Source organism: Rhododendron vialii, chromosome 3a (genome assembly GCF_030253575.1).
Source record: "Rhododendron vialii isolate Sample 1 chromosome 3a, ASM3025357v1".
NCBI lineage: Eukaryota > Viridiplantae > Streptophyta > Magnoliopsida > Ericales > Ericaceae > Rhododendron > Rhododendron vialii.
This window is the reverse complement of record NC_080559.1, coordinates 14,336,523-14,350,663: the sequence shown is the minus strand read 5'-3', so window position 1 is coordinate 14,350,663 and position 14,141 is coordinate 14,336,523. Positions and strand designations below refer to the sequence as shown.

The 14,141-nt window shown below is 32.9% G+C and overlaps 1 long non-coding RNA gene and 1 pseudogene across 1 annotated transcript; both read right to left on the bottom strand.

Annotated features, from left to right (window-relative positions):
- Positions 1–3,866: 3,866 nt before the first annotated feature.
- Positions 3,867–12,870, bottom strand: LOC131321127 (non-symbiotic hemoglobin 2-like; annotated as a pseudogene).
- Positions 8,548–8,952, bottom strand: LOC131319404 (uncharacterized). Its single transcript, XR_009197956.1, has 2 exons — positions 8,854–8,952; positions 8,548–8,763 (listed from the first exon to the last, which is right to left on the bottom strand). It is a non-coding gene; the product is annotated as an uncharacterized LOC131319404 (long non-coding RNA).
- Positions 12,871–14,141: the final 1,271 nt, after the last annotated feature.

Here is a 14,141-nt window from a genome sequence, read left to right as displayed (position 1 = left end):
TCCATACAAGTTAATTCTACTGATGCGGAGATATCGATTCGATGCTGCAACAATGGAGAGCAACCAATGATTTTTCACCAAACAATGGTTCAAAAAAATTGATCCATAGGAGCTGAAGAAATCCAGAATGTAGGCAGAGTCGATAAGTTGGAGTGTTGTTAAAATATTCAGCTGCAAGTATATATCCGTGGAGAAAAGGGGAGATATGATATGAGCAGTAGATAAGTACGTGGGCATGCTTTATGTTTCCTATAGGAGTTTTTCTTGTTATTTCGACTTGGGGAGTGTTTCGTTTTCTCTCTTTTCAAGTTTGTTGTGATAGCAGAAAGTATGTGATTGACAATGTGGTGATGAATGACAAAACGTATTCCAGAAGGTGGCCAGGATTCAAATTTTTTCGCCCCCTAGAGCTAAGGTGGGATCGGGGATGGTTGTTTTGATTACTATCTAATCATATATAAGAATATAACCCTCCTTATAATGAGCACGCGGTTACGTGCAGGGCATGTTGCCCAACACTAGTATTACTTAACAAGACTTGTGGGCCCTCCTTTGGGCCCCAATTTTCAGAGGGGTTACTGTGCCTACATTGGATCTGCTCTTGAATGTAGGCCAATGGGCTTGATTTGTGATCCAGAATCTTAATGCCCTTTCGGGGCTCCAGGCTATTTGACATTAATACGAGTTTCAAAAACATGGTCGTTTTTTGTTTTGGTTTTGATCAATTCAAAAACCTAATTATTGTTGACATTTACTGCTAAAAATATATGAGGTGAAAATTATCACAAAAATCACAAGACACTGAATAATTGGAAATATCACCAAACATGAAAATCATAAACACAAGCAATCAAATATATTAGATAGAGTTTAAAAAATAGACTATGAGATCGATGAAAGGCATGACAAGTAGCTGTCCTGAAGTTGCATTTGCCTCTCTTCATGTAAGTTAATTCTATTAGTTGAATATGCCTCCAAAATATAACCCACAAATCTCACAATATGTCTCCATGTACGTTACCCGATCGGTGCAAGATGGGGGTGCCAAGTATAAATCAAATTGCCCATAATGTATGGAAAATAATGGAGAGATATACAAGAGAACTCTAGTTGTTAAAACAATGTGGGAAGACTTCCTATTTATATAATTATAAGCACCTATTCATAAAGAGTCATGTCTTCCACTCAAATAGTCTCTCCATTCAAAATAAAAGGTCACATCTTTTAGATGAAACTATCTAGTAAAATGTCTTTTCATTTAAAACAAAAATTCACACCTACTGGTAATGGCTAAAGGACATGTCTTATAAAATATACTCCTGTCTGTAATTTTTAAAACTTACTATAAAGTTCCCACATTTGGAATGAATAATAGAAATTCAGGTGGTGTTCCAACTAAACAAAAGGAATGTTTTGGAAAAAGGAAGGTAATTTCAAGCCTAAAAATCATATGTTTACGCAAATAATTTTTCTACCAATATAGATCTTATTTGATAGATTTCATTGAGATCTTTTATACGGTGCAAGAAAAATCAAAAAATTATTTTTCATTTTCATTATATTTGAGTTTGAAAATTTAAGAAAAAGAAGTCTTAAAAAAAGAAGGTTATCTGGAACACCCCCTCAATTTTATCATTTCAAATATTTTAATGTAATAATGCAAATTGTCCAAATACGATAAGCTCAAGTTAATTAATAGTAGTTAGTAATCATTTATATATTTTCATTTTTCACACCAATTCTCGTACTGGCTTGTTGGCTAACGATTAGAATCTAAAGCCTCAGGTCGTGGGTTCGAGGATTGGTATAGGGGGTTCCAGAGCGAGACCAGCAATGTAGGATTTGTGTGTTACAATCTTCTCCTCTACTTTACTACGCAAAGTCCTCATTTAGAACCATGATTTAAGTGGGGGGCCATGGCGGTGGGTTGCTGTGCTAGTTTTCCCCGAGGTTTGGATTGTACGGTCGGGTCCAATAGTGGCTCGGCTGCAAGGTTGTTCCACGGTTACAAAAAAAAAAAAAAAAACCTTCTCTCGGTGTAGGGCATGATTTTGCTCTATAACATTTGTACGACGCATCGTAGGTCTAACAACATGGATCCAAAATATTTGATTCCAAAGTTACCCTTGACTGTCACCCTTCGTCGATGTGCAACTTGACTGTCACCCTTCGTCTTTATAGTCCACCAAAGATGAAATAAGAAAATAGAAAAGTTAAATTCTTTCAACTTTTTAAGATTTTTTTTTTTTTTTTGTCTTTAGTGATTTTTGTTTTAAATTGGGGAGTGATTTTCACACTTCTCTTTTTGGTATCCACACTCCCTTTTTTGTTTTTAGTTGTTGAAAGTGTATGTAGGTTTTTTTTTTGCTAAGAGACAAAAAAGATAGTGTGGGTGTGAAAAAGAAAAGTGCAAAAATCATTTTCCTTTAAATTCGATCAATATTATTAGTTTGTTCAGATCCTCACGATCGACGAGAGAGCAGTAGGAAGAACTAGAAAAAATTCACACACAAAAAAAATCCAAGTATTTAGCAAATCTCTTTGATAAATCAAGAGGGGCTATGTACTTAAAAAGTTTAATGAGATTGAGGTTGTTGAATTTCTCTAGTTTTAATAGAAAAACTCCGCCTGGTCCAGGGAAAAGTGAAAAAGATTGCTTTTTTTATTATTTTTTTATTTTTTATGAACGGCGAAGAAAATCTTATTATCATAAAGATAGAAGAATGAAATCATTACAATAGGAAAGCACATCTTGTTTAGAAAACTTCGAAGAGTATAATACTCTCTCGTGTTGCAACTCGCGCTTAAATTACCCTTAACCCTTCAATTTTTTAAATAAAAAAGTTTACAAGTTGCCGAATAAACCCCACAAAACCAAGATCCTACATGCTTTTCAATTTCTTGCACCTATCACCCCAAGTGAATATCAAAAAAAAAAAACACTTGTGTTTTCTATGCCTTTTTTTTTTTCCGAAAAAAAGACCCTAATTATAATCGCCTTCCCAATATGATATTCGTGTGCCTAAGAAACTGACCCTTGGACTTTCCAATCCCTAACAAAAATACGCTCAAAGGTTGGGCCCTCGCTAGTGAGCATGGATAAGAGCATCCACAATGTAATAATCAAAACTAAAAGGTTGCTAAAGTTAGCAATGTTTGCGCAAAAAAGTGCTCACATTGTAATAACCAAACTTAGCAACCTCTTAGCAACTCATCAAATTTTGACCTTTGAATAACCAAACTTAATAACTTTTACCAATAACCAAAACTCAATAACCAAACCCAATAACCAAATTCAAAACTAAAAAATTAAAAAACACCTCACATTAGAATCGTCTCATCGAGACGAATAATTTGGTGTGGTCGGGTGCGTGATTGGAACTCGTTTGCAATTGGACATAGATGAATTGTGTATTGTGGGGGTTTTTTTTTTTATAGGGATACAAAAATAACCAATGTGGAGATCAAGTTTGTTAGGTTTGATTATGAACTAAATGGATAATCAAATGCTGACGTGGCACATTTTGATTATCAATTTTGATTATTCTCATTGCGAATGCTCTAAGTGATTGATCCCCATTAACCTTCAGGGTCGGATACCGAGTTACCAAAACAGGCTAATGATAGCTAGCACCATCCGTATTGGGTTTGGGCATTAAAAGTTAAAAAGGTTTGTATATGTAGAATTGCCCAAATTAAATATATAGAAACTCTAAAAACATATAGAGCATCATCGATATCACTAATAGAATGTCGCCAAACTTTAAGCATAATACATTAACAGTAGCAGTCTCACTCTCACTCTCACACACAAAAGCAAGTTTATTGCTAATATTAATTAATTAGTAGGGCTGGGATTAGTTAAATTAAAATTGAGAAGAGTGAGCCTTCAACATCTCAACCTTGATAGCCATAGCCAACTGGTCATAGGCTGAACCCCATGCACCCTTCATCTCCTCATTCCATTTTCTTCCTACTGCCTCTCTCACTGTCCTCAGCAGAGCCTCTTTCACCACCTAATTAAAATTCCACTCCCAATCCAATATGCTAATTAAATTAATAGTATTAATGCTAAACTATTTCGTTAGTCCCACTAAAAAGTTGAATAAAAATACTATTTCAATATCATACCATATAAAGCCGCCAAAAAAAATTTGGTAACACAGAATGTAATTTATAAACTTAAACGTGTATGTACGTACCTCAAAATGGGGGTCTATAACTCCTTTCTGAAGATGTATAGAACCCAAATATTTGAGGGTGGTCTCCGAAACCACCACCTCCCCCTTCTGTCCAAGCTGAATAGCCGACTCGCAAGTCTATATTAAAACCACGCATGAAACAGACATATTTGAGATGAATCTGAAAAAATAAAAATAAAAGTATGACGAAGATCTAGCTAAATAAATTTCGTTAAAATGAAAGATTGTTTGAACTATTTTTCTCTCTCCTGGCAAAATTTCAGTTTGGTCTATTTGTTTTTAATTTTTTGATCCTTCTCGTTGACACAAGTTTGAAAAACGAAATATTTTGGTCAAAATTTTAAACAATTAATCACTGACAATAAATTATAGACATACTAACCACTATCTTAATAAAATAACTAATTTTGACGAATCTCCTATATAGTTTTTCCAGTCTAGCTATGGTAGGCTTGTGAATTACTTTCTAGGCTTGATTTATTGATCATGCTGTGTTTGGTTTGATATTTGAATTTTTTTTTGAAAAATAATAGAGGTAATAAGTGGAGAGAGATAGAGAGAGAAATATTATAAGTATGAGAAATCTAGGGAGAATTTTTTTTAAAATTCTTTTTGAATTGTAAAGAGAACAAAAAAAAAAAAAAAAAGCTAGAACGAGAAAACTATGGAGGAGATTTGGTACACTTATTCCACAGGGTTAATGCAACAGATTATCTCTCATTTAAGTCAATTTTGATTTAATATATCTATCCTATCCAAGTGATTTTAATCATAATATATATAGTTTCAACAAACAGAGTGATCCGATATTTGAATTACTCCTGTCATTGTTCTTAAAAAAAAAAAAGAATATCCTGTAATTAAGGACCAAATTGATACTCTCACCTCACCGTCCCTATTTAATTGTCCACAACGGTTTTGTGTGCATTTTCAACGGCTTATATCTCTTGACGTGTACTATGTTTTATGTTTTTAAAACCATTGTCTGATAGAAAAAATTGAGATCTATCAAACAAGATCTATATTGCATATTTTTAGAAATATACGCTGAGAGATAAATTATTGAAAATGCACGTAAAACCGTAATAGATAATTAAATAGGGATAGATGGAATATTTTTCACAAAAATCTACATCTTGGGAATTGCAAAATTAACAAATCGAACGGTTGAAACGAGGCCAGTAGGTACCTATTGGCTACACTTTCACCAGCCCAGGTCCCAAACTTTGCAAAACTTCTGTGGTGCTCCCAAGTGGTATGGGAGCACCATACTCCCAATGAATTATAGCCTTTGGATTGAAAATAGATAAATCACAGTCGTTGGATGAAAATCAAAAACTAAAAGTAGAGTGATTTTGATAAAAACGATGTGGTTTTGACAAAAAAAACGGAAGATTACTTACCACAGAAACAGGAAATACTTACTATTGGTAAGGCAACACTTACTATTGTATAAGGTAAAACTTACCACACAAATAGGCATACTTACTACAACCGGTTGGTTAGGTAACAAGTTACCATGAAATTAAAAAAAAAATAGTAACTTTTTATTTGGCGGGAAAATTTCGAGATTTTAGGGATTTATATATTAGAAGAATTATCTGAAAAATGGTGTTCATTTATAAATCTAGTTTAAAATTTTAATTTGTTATGAAAATATAATTAGAAGAATTATCTAAAAAAAATTTGAAAAATACTTTTCATAATTTCCAAATGACATTATAAATGTATTTAATTAATTAATTTTCAAATGGTCATTTATTATAGATATATTTAAGTAACTTAGTTTTAAATATTATGAAAAAATAGGATATTTATTTAATAATTTGATAGCTTACAAATTTAATGAATATATATTATAAAATAACGCTACAAGTTGATTGTCACAACAGAATTGAACAATAAATATATTTTTGTTTAATAGCTATTGAATAATTTTGTAGGATTCTTAATTAAATTTATGGTAGTATTTAATGAAATTAGGCTATTCAATTTCATTAATATAGTTTATAGTGATCAATATGATATATTTTGCAAATCTAACAATTAATAATATTGATACTAATATACTTGGCAGCAATCAATCAATGAAGATTGATTCATTTGTAATTGATTGATCTGGTTATATGTTCAGCCAATTGATCAAACGATTTGAATCAATTAAGATCATATTTGACAGATAGGGTAGTTAATAATAATGTTGATTGATAGTAATTAGTGAAAATTAATATAATTGACTAAAGTAAGTTGGCTAATTTGTTTAATTGCTTAACGACAGACTTATCTATTTCAATCTTTCAAGTTACACAATTAGCAAATTTCAAAAATGGTTATTTGATGGTTAACATTGATCACTTAGCAAATGAATGAGTAACAGTCTTTGAGGTTAACATTGATCACTTGGCTAATGTAGGAATAACCACTAGTGAGCCAGTAAATTGAAATATCTCATTTATTTGATCATTTTTTAAAAGCAATTTTATTAATATAAATGCTTTTATTTAATTTATCATAAAAGTAATAAAATAGATCCAAATACAATTTCATGTGGTAGGTAATATGATATTAATGATGATATACATAAATGTATACCTACACGTCATTAATGCCATACTTACTATGAAAAATAGTTTACTTACCAAAGTACAAGGCTAGAGATATCACAACAACTGAATTTTTACGATGGACTAATATTCGTTGATAATACTTCCTACGTGGTTGACAATACTTACCATGAAATAAGGACAAAACGACTATATGTTTAAACCATTTTTACCAAACAAACTGATCATGTTTTGCCAATTGCTTTGTATACCTACCACTAATTATGACATTTATGGTACTAGGTTTCTTCATACCAACTTTAAACCCTGCAAACTTATTCACTCTAACTCCTCTATCTCCCTGCAAACTTATCCACTCTAACTCCCATTCATCTCTCTTCTTGTCCAAGAAAAAATGAAAATTTAAGAAGAACCTCCATAAGAAGTTGAAGAAGCTCACCAAGTAAGTTTTTTTGAAGAACAAACTGAATGTAGTTGTGATGATTACCTCATACGAACTTACCAAAAGATCATAAGTTGAAGAATATTCTCGAATAAGTGTTTTACAATAATCTAAAGCTTCCCAGGTTTTTATGTTTTTTATGGTTATACTTACCATTGCCTATTGCGTTTTATACCTCTTTTTATGGTATTTTTATCACGGATGAAATCGTATTTAGGAAGTATTAGGAGAATAAGTTCTCTGTATTCGTGGTAAGCCTCTTACTATCTAGTTAGTTGATAAACTATTATTTATTTGTCCATTCACTAATTTTCAAAGTTGAACTGTCAACAAATCCCGATAGTGTGCAAGCCCAGTTCCATGGCAGCAACATTGGAGGATGGGAAGATGATTTCAGACAAGGATTGTGAAGGATAAATGTAACCTTTTGTTTGTATTAAGTCAGTGAGTAGAGGGATAAGAAGTTTATTGTAATCTTTTAATTTAGTAAAACTAAGGCAATGATCTGAATAAGAACTTATCTATAGTCGTGGAAAGGCAGTGAGTAGTATTATTGAAATGGTAACAATGCCTAAATTTTAGCAAGCATACCATGTTCAAATGGTAAGTAATGCTATGGAAATGAGAAATATGTCCAGATTTCTGTAAGTTCGATTAATGCGGTTATTGAAATGGTAAGAATCTCCATATTTTAGTAAGCACACCCTGTTTATATGGTAAGTAATGCTATGAAAATGAGATGTATGCCCAGATTTCTGCAAGTTCGGTTATTGAAATGGTAAGAATCCCCATATTTTAGTAAGCACACCCTGCTTATATGGTAAGTAATTCTATAGAAATGAGATGTATGCCCAGATTTCTATAAGTACATTTACTGAAATGATAAGAATACCCAGATGTTAGTAAGTATACCCTATTTATATGGTAAGTATTGCTATAGAAATGAGAAGTATGCCTGGATTTCTGTAAGTATGGGTGTCCCTAGATTTTCTGTAAGTACAGTTATTGAAATGGTAAGAATCCCCAGATTTTAGTAAACATACCCTGTTTATATGGTAAGTATTGCTATAGAAATAAGAAGTATGCCCAAATTTCTGTAAGTATGGGTGTGCCCAGATTTCTGTACATATGGGTATTGAAATGGTACAACCTGTTCATGGCACACGAAACAACACCAAAAAGATACTAACCAAGATCACCATTTACCAAACACCAAGAGCCACAAAGTTTACAAAAATGCAGCATTTGCCATATCAAATTTACAACAAAAGCAACCAAGGCACCTCACATTCATCAAGTTTACAACATGGTAGAATTTTGTCATATCATCAAGTTCACAAAAAGACAGCATTTGCCATATCATTGTTTGTCTCCATAACTGAATTTTAACTACATTTGTCATAAAAAAGAACTCCAATTGCTATCAAGTTATCCTTCTAGTGTTGCGATATTTTTGTTGAGCCTTTCGAATGACTTCATTCCTGATTATGTTCTCCCCACAAAGGATCAAGTCCAAAACCAAGTTGTTCCTATCCTCTTCAGAAGTAAATTTCAACTACATTTAATAAAATAACCAAAAATTAGAAATAATGAGTGGCCTAAACGAATTGTAACCATAAGATGAATAAAAAGACTAATTTCATACCTTAGCGGCTTCTTCCTCATTAAATTGCTTCAAATCAAAGTACTTGGCAGTGTACACGCCACAATCATCGCTACCTGGTTCTTGAATTGGAAGCCATTTCAGTCTTTTAATTGGTAGCTCATAGGCTTTCACAAAAATAAGTGTTTCACAATAATCTAACCAAGCTTTAATTTTCATGTTTTTATAATTTTTTAAGGTTACGCTTACCATTGTTTATGACAATACATACCACTTTATATGGTAGTACTTATTAGTTATTATGGATTGAAACAATATGAAACTAATGAGTGTGGATCCTCTCATGCAACCCTCACGTGATGCAAAACTGGATCCACCACGATTGCACATAATGATCTGAACTATTTATTTGTAGTTCTTAATGTTTATTTTTCTCAAGGCAAAAGTCCCTCTGTAGTAGAACAATTTATAGTCACCTCCAACTCTATCCATACTAAATTTATATCCCCCAATCACATAATCTTCTCTTCTACCATCTTATCCTCTATCCATCCTTATTTAATAGTATTACCAAACGCTTAAAAAAGTTCACGGAAGATAAAAATAATAAAAACAAACAATTTTTTTAAGGTTGACTCATGTTTTTTATTCTTTTATTTATTATTCTCATCGAGATGAACGAATTATTCTTAAAATTTAACAATTTTTTTTGGATAAATAAGAATAATCCACTATGTAGGCAGACAAATGATTAATTCAAAAAAATTTAATGTAAATTTATCAAACCATTCTTAAAACCAACGGGGAAAAAATACCAAAATAAAAATACCAAAAATTCATGTAAATGATCATTGGCCCAAGAGAACAAGAGTGTGCACCATGTGACTACATTTACAATTAGAAAAAATATATAAGAAAATAAAAGAAAAAGAGCCCAGCAAAACTGTAAGTGCCAATGTATAGTTTGTTAGGTAGCCCAATGCTAACATGAATGGTTGGTTGGAAGTAACAAGAGTCAGGAGCACTGAATAATTTGTCCCAAGAGAAAGGAAAAAGTGTTACCGGGTGGTAACCTGTTGGGCTTTTAGGAATTCAAGGGTGGAGATCTATTGTTCTTCAATCCAATGGTGAAGAAAGTGCGAATACAATTTAGGAGTATGGTGCTCCCAAATCACTTGGGAGCACCACAGGCGGAGCCAACTTTGGGTCTCTTGTGATCATGTCCACGCAAATACTGCATCGGAATCTATTTCCAAGAACTATGGCTTTGCATGCAAGTGGAGCCCACAATTAATGCATGCGATTTTGTTCACACTTCCAACTTCGCTCCAACGCCGTTCAAAAAAAAAAAAAAAAACTTCGCTCCAACAGCTTAAAATGTTACGGACACAATTTTAAAATACAATTTCGAACACACTTTGTGCCGAGCCATTACGATTTCAGACCCAGTTGTGTTTGGAATTATGTTTTAAAGTTGTGTTCCTACATTTTTGAAGTTGAAATTCAAAGTTATCAATTCCATACCGGCAAGCATACCGTTTTCTCTATTGAAACGGTACGTACGGTACCGGTTTATATTTCGGTACCGTTCTGAATTGACCGCAACAAATATTTTACATAGTTTTAATATATGTACAAAAAATTAAAAAAACTCAAAGTAGATGTATAAAATAAATTCTCGACACTTTTGATATACCTTAAAATTAGTCCTAATAACAAATTAAGGTGATTAACATATTATAGACTCTAAATTTGTTGAATTACCTTAAAATTCAAGCATTTTTTAGGTAAAAGAAAAAAATACACAACCTTTTTTTTGTCCCAGCCGAGATTCCGGTATTATCAGGTACAGGCCGGTATTTGGGACGGTACAAAACACCTACTTATGTGTACCATTTTTTGTCCGGTACGATACGGACCGAGACTGTACGGAATTGATAACGTTGAGTTGTATTGACTCATTGACGCCATGACGGCCTATGCACATTAGTTCTCTCTCCCGAGTCCCCACCAGATTATTTTACTTCCTGCAAATTGAATTGGTAACAATATCGTCGCACTAGTGAAAGCCAAAAAATAATGGAAAAGAAAACGCATGAAAATAACTCAACTGTACAAATTAAGATCATCTCCATAACGAATCTGATCGACTACGGAATCGTTCACTTTTTTAGTGCCAACTTTCTTTCTTTTAATGTTTTCAGCGTATATGGCATTAATATACACTCACATATGTATGTCAACGCGATACGAATTATTTATCAAGACAAGAAAGATTTTTTTTTGAACGGCGAAAAAAAAATTTATTAATCTTTAAATGTGAAATATAAAGACCAAAAGGAGCAAGGAGAAGGCAACGGGTGCCCATCCGAGACAAGAAAGATACTCTCATATAAGTCGAACAAGAGGATAAAATTAATGGTGTCCTTCGTGATCCCGCCGGATGAGATAACCTCCTTTGTGACATGAGAGGAGTGGCTTTTGAGAGAATCTAATTTCCTCAAATATTTGGTGCATCCAAGAAAATATGGGATGTTAAATAAATATGTCATATATATTACGGCTTCATGAGGTAAGTGGAATCGTTCATTTGTAAGTCTTGTGTACGACATTCATATGTAATATCACGTTGATGAGACATCCTTATAAATATATTTTTTCTATTGTCCGGTCAAATTGATTATTTTTAGTAGGTGATTTACACATCTTGATCTATGAAATAAACAACTTAGATCATCTAATGGGACAAGAGATGATCCTTACTCATGGATTATGCCCCCTAGTTATTTCCCTGTATTCTTGTCCGAGGAAGTCTAACTAGATCATATGAATGATAATGCTAGCTAGGGGTGTCCATGGTTCATATTGGTCTGGTTCCATAACAATTCAATAACCAAACCATTTTTAGTGGTTCCGAAAAAAGGAGGTCCAAAATCTAACCATTACAAATATAAAATAACCATAACCAAACCCTTATACGGTTCTACCCCATTAGCTTTCAAAAAAATCATAAAATATGATATTGGGAAAACATAATCGCAAAATTGTTCATATAAAAAGCCTCTAACTTCATTAACACTTCAAGTCTTGAATCAAAAGTACTACAAATTAATAGTTCATAGACTATCACTATTAAAATGGCTCACCAAAAGAGATTACATAAACCAACAAAATAGGTAAAGTAGAAATGAAAATAGGATGTGACACATATTAATGTAAGTAGATATAATTATATATATATATATATATATATATATATATATGTATTTTTTTTTCTGAACGGCAAATTTTTTTTATTAATCTCTGAACAATGAACAAAGATTAATAGGATAAAGAAAATGGCACATATACCCGGTCCGAGACCCAATCATTTAATTGACAAGATGCCAACTAGTAATATATATATATATATATACTACTAATAAATCCGTTCTGGGTTTGAACCAAGATTTGTAAAAAACCATTAACCGAACCAAATGTATTGGATTTTTTTTTATTTTAAAGCTAGAATCTGACCATTAAACCATAGAATCACTCCAAAAGGCACAGTTAAACCCCTAGACGATTCGTGTGCTGCCACAGAAACTAAAATATTTTGAGACATAAGATCCCTACGAGATTTATTACGGAAGAAAAAACACACACACACACCTGTATGTGTATAGGTAAATTAAATAGTAGTCCTACTAACCATCTTGAAAACCTTAACGGCATGAGACTTGAGCTTGGGATTGTTCTGAGGAATTTCATCTGTCTTTCAGAAATGAAAACATGCTCTTTGCTGCCGGAGCTATCTCCAATATCCTACCACAAAAGTTTCATCACAAAACACACAGAAACATGAGGCCTATCAAAAACACACACAGAGAGAGAGAGAGAGAGAGAGAGAGAGAGAGAGAGAGAGAGAGAGAGAGAGGTATCTCTTGACATGCATATAGATATGAATAAGAGTGCATGTACATACAAGGTGAAGAAACGAAGGCTGCATTCAGGGATTTTTTGCTTCATCACTTCCCACGATTCCTTCACCAAAGCTTCTTGCTTCTCACTGAACACCATCTCTCTCTCTCTCTCTCTCTCTCTCTCTCTCTCTCTCTCTCTCTCTCTCTCTCTCTCTCTCTCTCTGTGATTGAGATTCTACCCTTTAGAGTTGTTTTGCTACAGATTATATCATCGATTCATAGGGATAAGGAGGATAGGAAAGTCATATATATAGAGATGGACATATTTGTAAGTGGTACGTGGTACTCCCTCCGTCTTTTTTTAAGTGTCCTGTTTCGTAACTCTAACTTATTAAAAAGACATCATCATTATATCTTTCACATCAATTTTTTTCTCCACTTTCCCTACTTACCTATCATCATTATACTTTTACTCACCTATTTTTCAAAATGGAATCTACTTTTAGGGACAAAATAGATAATTCATCAACTTTTATCCACTAACTTTACAAAATTGACACTTATTAAGGGACAGCCCAAAATGAAATACCGGACTATAAAGAAGGGACGGAGGGAGTATCTTTTTAGGAGAAGATTTTGGGTGCCGGGCGGGTATCACACAAGTGGTATCCCGTTGGCAATCCCAACCATCCAAACATGTTTTGGATGGACCAAATTTATTTCCTCTCTCTCCCCTCTCTGCCCTTCCTAAATTCCGGACCGTCCAAAACACGTTTGGACGACTAGGATCGCCGACGGGTACCGCAATGTGGTACCGCTCGGCACCCAAAAAATTCTCTCTTTTTAGGCAGAAAAGCAAAAAATAAATGCAGCTAAACTAAAATTATAGTAACTTGGAAAATCCACTTCTGTTTTTTCTTTTTTGACTTGTTGAGCTAGCTGTCATGCATGTATTGTTATCTCTCAAAATAATGCACCTCAAGCAAGTACGAAAAGTTTGTCATTTGTATTTTCTTACGGCGTATTACTTGAACAAAAATTCTACTTCACATATACACATATGCATTGTAAAAGAAAGGTAAGAGTCAAACATAAATCCAAAAAGTAGGCATAGACAGATTTTTAGTATTTTTCAATTTTGTCTTTATTCAAAAAAAATTGCATTTGTTAGTTTTGCGTAATTTTTTTTGGAATTATTAGTTGTTCTTGACAAGATGAATCAGAAAAACAAAAATTATAATTTTTATCCAAATTTTTTGGAAATCTCTAAAATTTAGTAATTTCAATCCAAAAAACTGAGCTAAAAGTGCTAAATTTTGGATATCTCCAAAACAAATTGGGTAAACATCAAATTTTTTTTTTGATGACCCAACAATCTACCAAAGTTTAACACAAAACTAATGAATGCGAAATTATTTTTAATAAGAA